An 18,068-nucleotide genomic window follows, 5' to 3' on the forward strand; every position below is an offset into this window, starting at 1 on the left:
GGTTTTCTCCTAAAGATTTCAAATTTGCTCTTTTCTCCCTAACCAAGTTATTTACCCACAGGTTCATTATTAACTTGAATTTAAAGTGAATTTGAAGGCAGACAGACTCTGTTTGATCAGGACATAACATAGAAGTCCCATTTGAAAACTTGCTCATGTGGACATTTATATTTGAATTTTAATCTTGAACTTACAAGAAGTCAATGCATCCGTTTCAAAACCATGGATGTAAACATCATGAAATTTTAAAATAGTTTTCTTTCTTTTACTTCCTAATGTTGGTTCACATAATGTGGTCAGTATGCCTCCTTGAAACACTCTTTTCCTACTCTCTCCTTTAGGCCTGTTTTGAAGTGTGTGTGTGTGTGTGTGTGTGTGTATGTTGCTGTAACCATGTACGTGTAGGAGAACTGGGGGAGGTAAGGGATGGCAAATTGCAAGGAGAAAGCCCACAGCAAAGAACAGAGATTTGGGGTGGGGGTTAGTTTTAGGTCAATTTTATACAAGCTAGAGTCATTTGAAAGGAAGGAAGAAATCTCAATTGAGGAAATACCTCCCTATAAGATCCATCTGGAGGAGATTTTTAAATTAGCCATTGATGGAAAGTGGGTGGTGCAATCCCTGGACTGTTGTTCCTGGGTTCTGTGAGAAAGGAGGCTGGGCAAGCTATGAGAAGCAACTCAGAAAACAGCTCCCCTCCTTAGCCTTCTGTCTCCAGGTTCCTGCCCTGTTTGAGCTTCTGGCCTGACTTCCTTCAATGAAGTACTATGATATAGAAGTGTAAGCCAGATAAATTTTTTCATTTTCAACTGGCTTTTGGTCATGGCATCTTATCATGGCAACAGAAACCATAACTAAGATAGTGTCTGTGTGTGTGTGTGTGTGTGTGTGTGTGTGTGTGTGTGTGTGTATGCATGCCCTGGGGAAGTTAAGGGTTGGCAATTTCAAGGAGAAAGCCCACAGCAAAGAACAGAGTTGGGGGGAAAGGAGAAAGGAGGGGAAGGAAGAGAGTTAGTTATTTTAAGTCAATTTTACATCAGTTTTTTATCAAGCTAGAGTCATCTGAAAGGAAAAAATTTCCTTAAAACTTTGGATACTCATTCCATTTGGTCCTTCATTCCAGTGGGATCCCATTTTCTGTTGCATTCTTTCTAAAACACAAGCTCACTCTATCACTCTTATAAACTCTTTCCCCCTTCAATTGCTTGTGAGGTATTTGATCACACTAACTAGAAAAACAACTAATCTACACTCTCTTCTTTATAAAGCTTTCTCTCATTCTAAGGGTTGAGTTAAGTTCCTTCTCGGATCCATGTCACATCCATCCCTCTGTCCCCACTCAAATGTGAACCTGATTTTTCATTCCTGAGTAATCCATGTCAGAATAATCAAACCAAAGCCCAACTTTCATCTCACAGTTGCCTCTGCACAGCTCATGTTTCTGCTCACACTCTTCTTCATCCCCATCTGGGCCCATTCCAGGAGCATGGTTCTTCAACTTCCACCCGCACAGCCCTGTCAAGGTGATCTTCACACTGGAGTCCTGTACTGAGTCCTCAGTCCCCACTTACTTCTTTGTAGGTCATGTATTCTACTTTGTTTTCATCATGGACATTCCACATGCATTCGGACTCTATCAGAGACACCTCAGTGTTGAAACCCTACCCACTCCTATCTCTTTCGCACCCTTCTCATCTAGTTCACTTCCATTCACAGAACTGTTCATGAGAGCAGCTTCTGAGGTCTTCCTGGCTCATCTCTTTTCTTTCCTCACCACTTCTAACCTGCCAGAGTCCCAGCAGTGACATGTTCTCTTCCTATTTGGCTCCATGTTTAAATTTTGCTCTTTTAGTAGTAGGTCATCAGGAATTTATCTCTAGCAGAGTTACAGAGGAGTCCAGTGCAAATGGGAGCAAAATGAGATTGTCTATGGACTCTCATCTAAATTAGAACCATATAAAAGAAATACACATTTATGTATATGTTCCATTCCACACATTCTATGCAAGAAAGGCACATAGCATACTCTACCTGTATTTACCTTTAGAAGACAATATTTGGTGTATGGAGCCATGTTCTTTCCCTGGTGATGTTTCTAGACCAGATCCCATGGTTCTATCTGGGTCTTCTCCAGGTAGGTAAGTGTAGACACATGCACGTAGACATCTGATACATAACTGCTATGTGACACAGATCTCCCTTCTCAAATTCACTTCCTGATGAAATCAATGACCATTACTTTTGATGAATATTTTTATAGATTGTGGCAGTGCTCAGAAGTCTGCTGATAATTCTTCAACATGCACTTTGGGGGAACTTTATGTGACAAAAACTCCCTCTCCTACTCACCTGCTGTTTTGGGTTAATGAGCCTTTCCCAGGAATTCAGACCAACCTTCACTTTGTAGTGGTTAGATTTAATCAAATTAGCGCTGATAAGAAATTAGCCTCACAACAATGATTTCTTTTTATCCAGGATAGTCAAGGTAGATAAAGAAATAAATAATTATACTAATTAATGCTTGAGTAGACATTTAATGAGCATAGAATACATGAGTAAAGTTGGGCCTTGAATCTTCAGACTCTTATTCAGAGAACAAATAACTGTTTTTGAGGACTTTGGGGGGTTTGTGATAGATTACAGCTCAGAAGAAAATCCTAACTGTGGAATCTATGTCAAATTGTTGCTCTTTGTACCTGAAAATAAAGGAGTCAAGATCCACACATGGGGTGGCAAGGTCCCTTGGAGGCCTTAAAAGCTCTACTTACCCAACTGGTTTTGTTTTCCTTGGATCTATTTTATTTTTCTTATGTATATGTCGGTGTCTGCATGTGTGCCTGTGAGTGTATGTAAAGTTGCCCACAGATGGCAGAAGGCCATTATATCCTCTGGAATTGTAGGCAGTTGTGACTCTCCTGACATGAGTATTGGGAACTGAACTCTTATCCTTTTAAAGAGTAGGAGGTAATTGTAACTACTTAGCTTTCTTTCCAACCCCATCACTCCAGTGTTTGAAAAGGAACTGACATCAGTGATCACATTGTCCTTGTTAAAAGTGTGATCATGTTTGTGTGGGGCTACAGAATAGCTCCACTGTCATCTTTATCTGTTTGATTTTTATGAGGCAGCCATGCTTATTTCAGAGTATTAATATGTACATATTAAAGGTTTGGTTCCACATGCAATGTCTGGAGGTACAGATTTGGGAATGATTTGACCATGGAGTCTCTGACCCAGCTAGTGGGTTAATATGTGGATGAACTAATAATATGATGTCATTATTGAGAAGAAGTTGATAGAACTAGAAGTGGGAGGAGTTAAAGGAAGTAGGTCACTGTGGGGGGTCCTTGAAGGGTGTATGGTGCCCCTTCCCCCTTGTCTACAATGAGATGAACAGATTTGCTTTCCATCATGACCTCCTCTTAATGTGCTTTGCCACACTATGGTGAAGAACAGACAGAATCAGGTGATTTCAGACCCAAAGTAGGCTCTCTGAAAGAAACTCCATCCCTGACCAAACAATTCTTCCTTTTCTAAGTTGCTTCTTTCAGGTGGGTTTTCATAGTGTGAACTAAGTATTGAGGCTGTTCATCTTACATGAGGGTAAAGAATCTACCTCAATTTCACTCATGCTTAGAAACTCTGAAGCAGACTAATGTGCAAGCAACCAGGCTGTGGCACAGTTACTACTGGCTGCTTTTAGCCAAATTCACAGTGAGGACTGGGCATAAAATGTGAAGCAGTAGAACTTGAAAACCTTGTAGTTTGCCAAGAAAGGGATCATTTGAATGACAGGAGACATTGCCAAGGGAGGTGTGGCTTTAGTTCCATTAAAAAATAGCCAAGTAATTTTTGCTTTCTTTCATGTGTATATGGTGTGGTGTGTGTGTGTGTGTGTGTGTGTGTGTGTAAACATGTGAAAGCTTGGAGTTGATGTCAGGAATCATCCTCTCCCATCTTTTATTGAGTCAGAGTCAATCAAAGCCATATAGCTCATCAAAGTGTCTAGTCTTCTCATCCAGTTCACTCTGGGGATTCTCTGTCTCTGTATTTCAAGGCTGGAATTATGCCCATGCACAGCTGGAATTTACAGGAATTCTAGGAATCAGAACTAAATTCTCATTCCTGCAGAGGAAGCTCATTAGCCACCAAGTGATCTCTGCAGTCTCAGAAGTAGCCGAGTACTTTAAACTTGGGTAAGAGGAATACTTTGAACATATCTCAGGTGTCAACAAAACGATATCTATGGCAGGCTCAAGAGTGTAAACTCCTTTGAGAAGGGAGCCCCAGGGAACCCTGATCGTATAGGATTGTCTAGAAAATTGTCTTTGGGAATTTATTTCCATATAATTTATTTCCATTCAGATTCTTTCCAACAAGGCTAAGCTTTCCAGCTACTCAGAGGCCTGCAGCTGTGATCCAAATGGGACTGGATACTGTTAGGGCTGGCAACAAATCTTGGCATTGTTCATGTACTGTTTATTTTGCAGGCATGAAGGATGCAAAAATTATGGGGTCATAGAGGCTTCCACTTATATTTCTAAGGAAGGCTTGGACTGCCAGGCAATGAGAGCTCCTACGTGGCAATGTGTGAAGCTGTGAGAGGAAAGCCAAAGTTGCAATGGAGCTTCCAGGAAGTAAGTGAGAGATGCCAGGAACATGGATGCCTGCCAAGGAAAGCCAGAGCTAGTGGGTAGCTCCTGGCCAAGGCAGTGGTCACATGGGCTGCTACCAGCTAGACCACAGGAATGTAGCTGCCCAAGCCTTTGGAGGATTACATCAAAAGACCACATGTTCCAGATGCTAGGCACAGAGCTGTAGGAACTGATGTTTGCCCTGCTGGATGCTTACTTTGCTCCAATCCTTCCCTGGTGTCATGTTCCTCTTTTTGGTTATATGCTGGCTTTGTGCCTTGATGGAAGACTACTATCTGTATTTTGATTTTTGCAGGAGTTCATAGTTAAGTGTTTGCCTTAGGTCTCAGTGGAAACTCTGAATTCAGACTTTGAGACTGTGGGGGCACCTGGAGATAAAGTGCTTGCTTTCTGCATTATGAGATAGACTTTAGCCTTTAGGAAACAGGGAGAGAGTCCTATGGTTTATATATTAAGTGCCTTCCTACCCCAACTCATTCAACTAAAGCTCCCCTTGCAATGTGCAAGGAGGATTTTTGAAAGATAGCTGGATCAGAAGGGTTCTATGACCTAGTTGATGTGATAGTCCATTGATGATGGAATCAAAATTTGATGGTGCTTTGGTTAAAAGCCAGTAGGTAAGATCAATATATAGGTCACTGGCATGTGCATGCAGTTAAAGGTTGACCTTCCCACAACTTTTACCTTGCCTTGCTCTCTCTTCCTCTTGCTCTACCACATGTTTTCTATGCTCTGCCTCTCCGTGGTGAGAAACAACAGAGTCAAGAAACCACAGATGCCTATGAAGTGAAGTTACAGTCTAGAGAAATCCTCGATTCTTTCCATTTTATTCTTTCAATTTTATTCTTTCAAAAAATTTGTTTTTCAGTTTCTCAAAGAGTCATGATGTGGACAGACATATCCCAAATTTTATTCTCTTTTCTTTTTTGGAATTTCATATCCATATGTGAAAAGCACCCGTATTCTAACTCTATTACTTATTGATATAGGTGAGTTTTAACTTAAAAAAGAAAAGCTAGGGGCCAGAATAATTTCACAAAGATTAAAACCACTGACTGCTCTTGCATAAGACCTAGGTTCAGTTCCCCAAACCCACATGGTGTTTCCCAAACATTTGTAACTCCAGTTCCAGGGGATATAAAACTTTCTCCTGGACTCTGAAGTCACTGCATATATGTGGTGTATGTACACACATGCAGACACTCATACTTGTAAGGTGAAAGCAAAGAACACTTAAAAAGCCACCTACAAATGCTGAGCTCTGAGAAAATACTAGTAGATTAGAGTTATTTCCCAATTCTTTAATTACATTCATGTTCTTATACAGAAGAAGCTATAATCCTTCCCCTTCTAGTCTAGGTATACAGTGAAGATCCATGTCCATTATTGTTAAGTCTTCACTTATATTGTTACTGTCAACATATTTCAGGATCCATAGCGTCATAGTTAGCTTCAGCTGTCAACTTGGGAAGAGCGAATCATAAATGAAGAATTTCCTTAATCAGATTGGCCTCTGGCTATGCCTGCAAGACATTTTCTTAATTGCTGATTAATGTAGAAGTGTCCAGCCTACTGTGGGCCTGCCAAGCCTAAGTAAGTGGGCCTGAAGTGTATAAGAAAGGTAATTGAGCAAGACAATGGGAAGAAACCAATAATCAGCATTCTTCTGTGACTTCTGCTTCAGTTCCTACCTCCAGATTTCTGCCTTGGCTTACCACAAGGGTAGATCACAACCTTTAAGCCAAACAAAGCTTTTCTTCCATAAATTGCATTTGGACAGGATTTTAACCCAGCAACACATAGAGGATGAACACAAATGTTCTAGAAATTTACCTTATAATAAAAACATTTATTCATGATAAAAATATATTAACATTCATGTAGGCATTTTTTGATGATTAGGGCTAATATTGTGAAAATGGCCATTTTACAAAAAGCAAGTGACAGGTTCAAAGAAATTCTTAGCAAAATTCTAATGCAACTCTGCACAGAAATTGGAAAAATAATCTTAAAGCTTCATACTGAAACACAAAAGGTCAGGATAGTTGAAACAATCCCTGATAATAAAACCACTGCTGAAGTATCACCATCCCAGGTTTCAAGTTACTCTACAAAGCTAGAGTAATGAAAAACCTCATCATACTGGCATAAAAACAGACACATTGAATGATGGACTAGAATTAGGGGCCTACATTTAAGCCCAACTGATTTTTGACAAAAAAAAAAAAAAACAAGAGAGAAGACAGCATCTTCGATAAATATTGCTGATCAAACTAGATAGCATCTTGCAGAGCAGTGAAAACATTTCATATATTTAAAAATGGACTAACATTAGTAAAATTCATGATTTATGTTTGACACATTTTTAAAAATGATTTTAAGTGGCAACTTGTTTTAGGAGTCTAGACGGAAGGGCATATTTGACTTAGTCATATTGTAATGAAACTTTAAAAATATTTTTAATTAGAACATTAATTATTTCAATTACATTTCCACAGTGGAATGTGTAGAAGTGCTAATACATACAAAGTGACCTGGAAACCTGAAGGTTAAGCAGGCCATGTCCCCAGCTTTCACTCCTCTATATCAGTTCTGCTGGGCTCAACAAACCAGGTGTGATCACAGACATTCTAGCCACACAGACAGGCCAGCACATGGCTTGCTCTGCTGTTCTGTAGCTCTGCTGAGATAAATACTATGAGTGCCAAAGGCATAGATAATAGATGTACCAAAGCTGAAATGGAATCCCTTGAGAATTATTACTTGCTTCATGTCACCAATCTTGTGTTCTATAAGGGACCATATAATAGGGAATATGAGAATGGATCAGGCTTTCTTCGTATATGCAAGCTCTTTGCTTTTGGGACCAGTTCACACATCTAGAAAGACTCTGGCCCCAACTCATCTGCAAGAGGGCATCCTATCCCGAGAAGAATTGGAATTTACTGTCCATTTTGGAAATACCAGTGAAGGACTCTGTATTTCATCCTGGGCTACTGTTGACTTCCCCAGTCTTAAAAGAGATTTTACCCTGAGATTAGTGCTAACATCTCACCCCCACATTCTTCCACCGTATCTGAGCAGTGATCTTGCTCTGGTCCACAGGCTGGGTTCTGCTGCTCAGACGTTTCTTTATAAGTTTCTGAATAAAGAGAAATAGTTAGAATAAGAAATTTACCTGATAGATACATAGGGTGTCCCTCAGTTAATAGAAACATTCTCAATGTGTTTTCTAATAATACACCTGAATTTCTGTGTGATGATGCAAATACACTAAAAAAAAAACAGATAATAAGAAATACAAAGTTTTCAAAGAGAGAGTACAACACAGACATTGTGGGCAATGCATACTTGGGCTAGACTCATAAATATGGTCAGGAGAACAGCTAAGAAGTACAATTATCTCTCTCTCCATAGAGCTCCACAGCTCCCCACAGGAGAATCATCTGCCTACGCCATCTGCCAGCTGTGGAGTGAGTGAGCCCAGCATGCTCAGGTCCTGGAATACACAGTGTAATTAGTGCACTAAACCTTAATTTATTGGCGGGATTGTAAATATAAAAACAATTACAGCCTAGCAAATCGATTCCTTTTCTGTAGTAGTGACTGTTCTGAGGATTTTGTACGTAGCTTTCTTTTTATATTGAACTACAGGATCCTTCATGTACCTTAGACAAAGAACTGCTCTTCTCTGTCCACGTATGTGTTTCACATTTTCAACCATCGCAGTGTCCTCTGCTTCATTATCAGTGTGAGACAAACTGAAAAGTCTATACAACGTGATATTAATTTTGAGGTAGCTGTGGGCTTAGTTCTCTGGTAGCTTGTTAGCCTTTGAATCAAAGGCTTCCTTCTCTTTCCTGCTTGGTGATTGGTTTGTCTAGATGTTCCTCTGTCGCCCACTTTCCTCATTCACTACATTCCCTTCCCAGGATGGTTCATCTTCATTTTCAACTTGACAAGATTTAGAATCGTCATGGACATCCTAGGAGGATGTTTCCAGGTTAACTGAGGTTTCATGATCCGCCATGGAGTAGGCTGGGTTCCTGAACTGAAGAAAAAGGAGAAAGCAAGCTGAAGACCCAACATCTTCCATGTCTCTCACCAGGTCTTCCTTATCAAACCGCAAACTAAGATAAACTTTCTTACGTTCCTTTGGTCAGGTATTTTATCATAGCAACAAGAAAAGCAGGTAGTCTACCCTCCTACACACCTCTCATCTCACTCACTCACCTCTTCCTCCTCTTCTTCTTCCCTTTAAAGCAAACAAATTGGTCATTTTTTCCACCCCACCTCCCAGACTATTTGGTACTCACTGCACAGCCTAGACTGTCCTCAGATTGAAGACCATTCTCTTCATCCTCCTGATTTGCATAGTCCAGAGAAGGATCTACTATAGCTGACAGGCAGACTTCAGTTTTGAATAAAGGGGCTTATTAAATGTGAAGCAAACAAAAGTAAACAAACAAACATCGAGTAGCAGGCAGACAAAAGCAGCAGATAGACAGGCAAAACATCATCAAACAGGAGTTTCCGGTATGACTGAGACAGTCTCCCTGAGAGTATAAACAAAGGAGACACCCTCAAGTTGAGGGCTTGCAGCATACAGCAGAAACTGACTGGAGAAAATGAAGCAGCCTGCTGGAGTTCCCAACTGAGCTTGTATTTGGGGATGAGCTTCTTTCTCGTCGACACTACAGGGAACTTTGTATTATAGAATAACAAAGAGTAATATGTTACAAATGGGTTACCACCTAGCTGTTATCACAGATGTAATGTTTTAAATTCCCATTAGCAGCTTTTTGTTTCTCTCCCTATTACAGATTCAGGATGGGGGGGTAGTCTAATTCAAGAAAAAAGGCCTTGGAGGAAGCTCTGAGACAAACATACTCAGATGTGCAGTTGGAGTAGTGGGTCTACTCCACCTCTAGATCTTGCTTTTTGGCAAGCTTAAACAGCATATCACAATGTAAATGTAATAATGCACATTATATCTCAAGGGCTGGGATTGCAGGCATATGCCGCAACATCTGACATTGTTTGCCATCTTGAAAAAGGGCTTTGTTTGGAGATGTGTGTTGCTAAGTGGATCACCAAAGCCTTTAGATGTTTTTGTTAGAAAAACCTATTGTTATACGATGGTGCTCTTTTAAGGGTGATTTCTAAATTCCTATCGTGTTTCAGTGTTTGAAGGCGTGTGGTGCCATGAGGATGTTGGATGTTGTGTTGCACCTGAGTTAGGATAGCTTAAAGATTTCTTCAAGTAACTTTGAATGACAAAGCTGCATTGCAATAGAATTTCTCTGTTACTTTAAAACACACACACACATACACACACACACACACATATATATACATACATATATATATATATATATATATATATATATATATATATAAAATTTCATGGTTTTGTGGAGGAATCAGAACATGGACAGAGTCTGTGTGATTTGGAGTGTCTCAGCAAACACACATCTTAGTGCTTGAAAGGAAGATGCTTTCAGAGGCATTAGCTCAAGCTCTGGAGACAGGCAGCAGTGGGTTGATTTTAGAGATTCTTGAAGCGAGCTGTTATTGGAGAAAGACCCATAAAAAGAGAAATAATGACAATCAGAAAACAGCTGGAGACTGCCTGCCTCAGCATTGCACTTGGACTCAGCTCAGCGTCCCCTACCTACTGTCAGGGGAATGAAGCCAGCAGTTTAGGTTGGTGACAAAGAAACTGTCTTAGTTAGGGATTTATTGCTGTGAACAGACACCATGATCAAGGAAACTCTTATAAGGATAGCATTTAATTAGGGCTGGCTTACAGGTTCGAGTTTCAGTCCAGTATCATCAAGGTGGGAACATGGCAGTGTCCAGACAGGCAAGGTACAGGAGAAGAAGCTGAGAGCTTTACATCTTCATTGGAAGGCTGCTAGGAGAATACTGGATTTCAGGAAGCTAGGATGAGGGCCTTAAAGCCCATACACACAGTGATACCCCTACTCCAGCAATACCTTTTTAATAGTGCCACTTCCTGGGCTGAACATATACAAACCATCACAGAAACTATGCCTCAATTATTTAAAATAACTTCTGTCAAAGGCTAAGACTAATGGCTTTCCTACATACACATGAGGCAGAGTGGAATATGTCATTTCCTATGTCTCCATCTTTCTCTGGAGTCATCTGCATCGGGGAACACTAATGGCATATTGTGAGAACATGTATCCCTAATTCTGAGTGTATCAACATCTAAGTTTTTCCAGCCCTAATAGGTCAACCTATTAAACACATCACAAATAGTCCATATGAACCATTTTCATCCACCACACTGGTCCTGTTTTCTGAAGGCTACTCACAGTCTATTGCCAAAGTCAAAGCACTTGCACCTTTCTTTGAATTGCAGCAGCAGGATGCATCCTTCTTGTACCGAACAGACTCATTCTAACATCCATGTTCTTGACCCTCAGTAGGCTTATAGTGTGCTGGGAAGCCAATAAAATCAGACATTTTGAGATGAAGTGGTCTAAAGTATCATATCTAAGAGAGTTTAGTTTGGAGGAGAATAAAGACAACTAGGGCCATCAGGAACAGGACAAGGCCATATCACTGGAAGGACTAAGCTTGAAGGACTACAGTCCTCAAATTATTCAAGGAGGACACATTCTGGGGCCAGTGATGGACTCCAGGAGTCTTAGTTGGTTCTCTGTATGATAGTACTTCTCCCTGTAGTTCAGTTATGATAACATTTAGTTTATAAGTTAGACAAGTTGGTTATGAATAATAATAGCAAGATAGAATGCTTACTGTATAAAACTCACAAATTATTTAGTTCTAGCACTTTCCATTTGCTATTTTCAGACCTTGATTGACCATGGGGAAGAGAAGCCTGAGAAAGTGGGGTCACTGATAAGGTGGCAACTGCATTGGAAGCTCCTGGGGAGAAACATGTTAATGAAGCATTCCAGGCTCCATGCAAAGGAGGGCTGTCTTTTAGGGGCCATGTGAGTCCTTATGGATCAAAGTGAGGAAGGTGGCACTTCTCAAGCATAATTCAAGCCCTGAATATTCTGATATCACTTTCAGAACCTCGGACTTTATTATGGCAAACCAATAAGCAAGTTAAGCAAAGGAGTGGCAACTTGCATTTTCATGATTGCCATGTTTAAAATTAACTTTCATAAACACTGTCTGAATTAAACTGTTTGAAAATAATTGTAGCATTTGATGGTATAGCAGCATTGATTCATAAAATATGCAGCTGGACACAGGAGTCAGCACCGTCTGTTGAGGGGATGGGGGCATAAGCAGTCTCAGGCTTGGCATAGCTTGCTTTTATTTGGTAGTTCATTGAAAATGATGGGGTGGCTTTGATAAGAATGATAAGAATGGCCCCATTGGTTCAAAGATATGAATGCTGGGTTACCAAGAAGTGGAACTATTATAAAGATTAGGAAGTGTGGCATTGTTGGAGTAGGTATGGCTTCGATAGAGGAAGTGTACAGCTGAGAAAAAGTTTAAAGTTTCAAAAGGCCATGCCAGGCCCAGCGTAAATATGTACCTACTCATCCTTCCCTCCTTCCCTCCTTCCTTCCCTCCTTCCCTCCTTCCCTCCCTCCCTTCCTCCCTCCCTTCCTCCCTCCCTCCTTCCCTCCCTCCCTCCCTGTCTGTCTATATCTCTGCCTGCAGATTAGAATATAGCTCTCAGCTGTTGCTTCAGTGTAATGTGTGCTGCCATGTCACTCACCATGATGACAACGGAACAAACTTCTGGAACTGTAAGCCAGGCCAATTAAATGCTTTCTTTTATGAGAGTTGTCTTGGTTATGGAGTCTCTTCACAACAATAGAACGGTGACAAAGCCAATTGATTTTGCTAATCTCTACTGAAGAACATGAATCAATTTATGCATGCGTGTGTGCACACATGTGAATGAGTGTGTATTTGTTCATATATGTGTAGGTACATCTGTGGATGAGTGTGTACATCCTGAGGCTAGATGACAGGGTTCTGTTTCTCACCTTCCATTTCTCAGAATTGTCCTCCTTGCTTTATCTTGCCAGTCTGGAACCCCACATGAACTCTAAGGATGTGACTGAATCTGCAGTGATCTACTTCTCTTTGCCTCCCCAGTACTGGGATTACAAACCTGTGCTACTATGCCTGGTTTTTGTTTTTTTCTTTTTCTGCAGGTTCTGAAGACTGAGGAAGATTTAAGCACCTCACCAGATGGCCTAGATTTCCAATGCCATTCTGCATACTTTGAAAGCAATTCTTGCTGTGTTCCATAGCCTGTGCACATGAGAACATCCTTAGGGTTGAGAACATCTCCTTGGAACGCAGTCTGTTTTGATAACACGTGGCGACTGATTTGATAGCTCACAGCAGCACACATGAATGCCTCATTCATTTTTCAAGGGGACTGTAACTTTTTGGCATGAGCAATACCCGACTGCAAAGAGAAGGCCACATTCATCAGAGTGACATACCGCAGAGCAGTGTGCTGCTTGGCGCTGGCAGCCTGAAGATCAGTCCTGTCCTAGCTGCAGAGAGCACATCAAATATGGAAACAAATGTCACTTGAGATAGCTGTGAGCATGTCCTTGAGTGTCTTCTAAGCCCAGAGTCACATCTTGGCTTGGAGAGTTAGATATCAACTGTTAAAATGGAAAAACCCTATGTTTCACAGCTCCACTTGCAAGATCCTGCAGATGTAGGATCATTATTGCATTGTGCTAAATGGGTACTTTCATCTCAATGCAAGGTCATACAGAGAATGCACCATGGCCTTTGGTAAGGAGTCTCTCTGGTGTGTAGACAGCACACATTCTCCTGTGACCTACTCCTTTCTTCATCCATTATCTTGTTCAGTCAACTGACAAATGTGCATTGAGAAAGGAGGACCGCAATGAACCCTGTTGTGTTTCAGGGATATAAATAGGAAGGAGACATAGCCTGTTCACAGAAAAGACACAGCCCAGGCAAGGTGGAGCTACTCTTTACTACAGTTCTGTGGGATTCCTGCAGGGACATAAGGCAATGTCTGCAGACAGGGGTAGATTTCTGCTGGCATCTAGTGGGCAAGCACATGGCAATGTACATGCCCGCCCCTCACAACCAGGACTCTATGTAGCCAAGGCTCTAAATTCAATGAATAAATGCTACTAGGTATTTGTGGGTTGTAAGGTCTCTCTCCCAGATCTCTTCTTCATTCCCAACTTCTTGAAAAAAAAAAAGGAGAGCTTCACTTTAGGCTCTTGGGGCTCCTCCTGTCTGATGTGGTCACTATGGGCTCTTTCTGATCCTAGCCCAGCCCCACCACTCTGCTGGCCTTCTGTGAGTCAGACCTCCAAAACAGACACCGTCTGTCTACCCTCTGCAGCTGTCCCCTTCCCCCGCTCTTTAACCTACTGTTATCTTATCCCTGTTTTCTCCCGGTTGGAAATTCCCTGTCCCTGTTGCTAAATGGTCATGATTCATATGGTCAGTCTCAGATGGAGTGTGTTACGTGGGAGATGGTTCTTAGGTAAAATCAGAAGATAAATTTACTTTTATCAGTATTTTTTTCCTTCTCTGTGGAATCTCCAGCCCTGAGATCCGAGTGTGTTTGATGGGTCTCACCCAGACCATGACTTCCTCACCCCCAAGCACCCAGTCATAGATAGGACCATATATACCCATGGACTTTCCCTCCGTAATAACAGGGTCCTTCTGGAACAAACCTCACCCATGGTTAAGTAACTAGAAAACTCTTAATTCATGACTCTTTTTAAAATTTAGCTGACCATTCCAAATTTGTATAATAATTTAAGTAGCTTGTGTGTTGTTTTGTCTGTATTTGTGTGTTTCTATACATATGTGTTTTTGTGTTCATGTGCATGCACACATGGGTAGAGGCCAGAGATAAAACCTCGAGTGATACTCCCCAAGCACCATTTACCTTCTGTTTTGAGACAAGGTCTCTCACTGCCCTGAGACTTGTCAAACAGGCTAGACTGGCTCACCATAGCTTCCTAGGGATCTCTCTGACTCTATGTGTGCCTAGTGCAAGGATTATAAGCACATTCCACCACTTCTAACTTTCTTTTGGGGTCCTGGGATCAAACTCCTGTACCTGATCTACTGAGTTGTGTCCCCAGTGCATAATTCAATTTAAAACAATAATGATAGTTGTGGTTTGCATAAATAATACAGTGTGCAGAGCTCTGATGGAAAGGTTATCAGAGTCTTCTCTGATATGTCAAGTCCAGTGTGAAGAACTGCCGTTGACCTTCATTGTTACCTCCAAGATGTTTTCTAAGGACACTGAGCCTTAAGAAAATTATTTTAATACATTCCTGGCCATTTGTAAAAAGAGGATCTGGAATTCAAGTTTTGAGTTGTATGTATTCACTGACACCCCTTGAGGCCTTGATAGGAAAAAGAAATCATCTTTTTTCCTGATGGCACCACAGAATAAGCAGAATGCTGACATGTGAAATGTAAGTTTTGAAAGCTTATAATGATTATTGAGATGATATTCAGGGACTTTGACAAAGCCAAAAGTCCTTTAACACGCAGTTAACTGAAACATCACATCTTTTTCTAGGGATGTGAAATCGGAGAAAAGGCCTTCTGACCTGTCATCAGAGATCACAAGATTCTCTCTGTCACCCACTCTTGTATGTCAATCTTTTATTATCTGTCATGATATATACTATGCTCTATAAAGTAAACACAGCTGTATGCACGTTGATTTTGTCGTTGTTTATATAAATGCCACAGAGGCATTGAAAGTTTCAGTCTTTTTATTTGTATAAAGATGCATTGGCTGGGGGCTGGGAGAAACTGCTCAGGAGTTAAGAGCATTGGTTTGTTCTGGCTCAACTCCCAGCACCCACGTGGTGGCTCACAACTGTTTGTAACTCTGTTCTAGGAGACCCAATGCCATCTTCTGCCCTACACACACACACACCACACACACACACACACACACACACACACACACGTAAACAAAACATCCATACAAATAAAATTAAAGTTTAAAAATATTAAATAGGTTAACTGCCATTAACTTCTGACCTAGGGGCAATGGCCACCTGGAAAAATGTGCCCAGTATGTTATCAAAAGATCTTTTTTTCTGATTATTGAAGTGCCTATGTAGCTTCGGGACAGGAGCAGAGAGGGCTTCTTGGAAAGAATGTTAAGGACTTATATTCAGACCTCAGAGGAAATTTGAAAAGAGCTCAGCACCTTCCCTGACTGGCAGGAGACAAGACCTTCCCTTTGCTGAAGACCTTTCTTCACTGAGCCCAATCTTAATCCAAGGGTCTCTGACCTCACAGCCTAATGCTGCAAAATAAAGTGAATGTGTGTTACTTGAACATGTATTACTTGAAACCCACTGTTGTACCTACAAAACAGATTATATTATATTTGTATATCTTATTATTATGCATATATCCCACCTAGTCATAACACCAAGTTCAAAACAGTGAGACAAAAAAATCATGGTCCGGCTGGAAGTACCCCATGCTTCTTGTGTTTACATGACCAGCCACTAACCACACAGACTTCAATGTCTGGAGTGTGTGTAACTGCACAGTGATGCAGAGTCTTGCTCAGGCCATGCTTTTCAGATTGGTTTATGTCCCTGACATGTTTAGTTTTCCTTCTTTCAGGTTTTCATTCTCATTGATAGAGGCCACTCATCAGTGAGGGCCACCTGATGCTTCCCGTGGGTTATGCAGGGTTTCTGGCACAGTTGTAGGTTTAATACCACCATCTCACTCCTCATGTGTGTGAAGAGTGAATATAAGTTTAGTGACAGTGCAAGAGGCCTTTGTCCTTAACAATTTGATTCACACTGTATCCTCTGGATTCTTTTTTTCTGTTTCAGTTTGTGAGTGGTATGTGTGTGTACATGTGTGCTTGTGCCTGTGTAAGCATGCATTCATGTGTGTATGTGTGTGTGCCTGCATGTGTGTGCTTGCTCATAGATAACAGGAGACAACTTCAGCAGCCATTCCTCAATTTCTATTCATCTTAATTTTTTTTGTAACAGAAATCAATTGCCTTGGTGTCACCAATTCAGCTAAGCCAGAGCAGTCTTCCAAGTCTCCACTTCCTCAATCCTGAGATTACAAGTATCACCACCATGCCCCAACCCCTCCCTTTTAACTTGGATTCTCAGGATTAAACTCTGGTCTTTAGCTTCCATCCTGGCTGGATTTCTCAAGAGCAGAACAATTCTTCTTCCTCCTGCTATTACTAAGGTACCACTGGACTTATTTCTCAATCTGCTCATGAAGCTTGTATTCAGTATTCTTAGCTCAGGTCCCGTCTTCTTAGAAGGGAGTGGAGCTGTGTCTTGGGAGATCCACTCACCTCTGACCCCATTGACCCACTTCTCTGCCTGTGATACCTGTGAAGCATTAACCTTCCACTTGGTAATGGGCCTCCTTGGGGACCCTTCATGTCTCCTTGCCACACTAAAATCTTGCCATGAAGAACTGTTCAGTATAGAGGTCTCAACAAGATCCAAGCCAGAGAGGCAATTCGTCAGCTAATTGAAAAATTGGCATAAACAACATGTCAGAAAATTGATATGCAATGTCTTCACTATCTTACTATTACAGCAAAGATAAAAATTCCCAGCCATTTGCCAAATGTTGATGTACCTCCAAGACTCTTGAATGAAGAGTGGCTGGGTTGTGCATTATTTTTCTTTTGTGAACTGAAGATGTATGTCTTTTATACGATTTCCAGATTTGATCTTTAAAATGGAGCACAAAGCAGTCGAATAAACTCTTTATGTTTCATGGCCCTTCCACTAGCCTTCTGCAGTTGTTTTGCTTGTGTATAAATATGGATCTGCCTTCTCTTCTTGATATTTAGGCATGTAGAAATTCAATAGGAATGGCCCCCAAGAGCAGGCTGTAAGAAATGGGGACAGGCATTAGTCAATTGAATAATGACTGGCCAGAGCAGAAACACAAAAATGTAGGAAGGGGGGCACTGGAGAAGCCAGTGGGCTGAGCTGTAAGCATGTGAAGGCTCTTGACATCTATGGGGAACTGGATAGTCAGGTTAGAGCAGTGCAGATGAGAGGTTTCCTTGTGTCTTGGTGACACATGATGTATGGCTTTTGTGGGTAAATTAGGAGAAAACACCATGTACCCCAGATAGCCCAGCAATGACAGACTTAAAGAATGACTCCATCCAAGTGTGGCTGACTGAACTGTGTGTTTACTGGGGTTACTTAGAGGAGCACAGGTGACACAAAGACATCTGAGAAGGCAAACTCCAACCTAGCATGGGTGACAACCCATGAAAGCTGCCTCGCTGGATCTTTCTACATTCCTTGTAGGCACCTCTCTTCTCAGTGACCCTTGATATCTGTCTATCTATCTATCTATCTATCTATCTATCTATCTATCTATCTATCT

Source organism: Grammomys surdaster, unplaced genomic scaffold (assembly GCF_004785775.1).
Source record: "Grammomys surdaster isolate TR1022 unplaced genomic scaffold, NIH_TR_1.0 188, whole genome shotgun sequence".
Lineage (NCBI taxonomy): Eukaryota > Metazoa > Chordata > Mammalia > Rodentia > Muridae > Grammomys > Grammomys surdaster.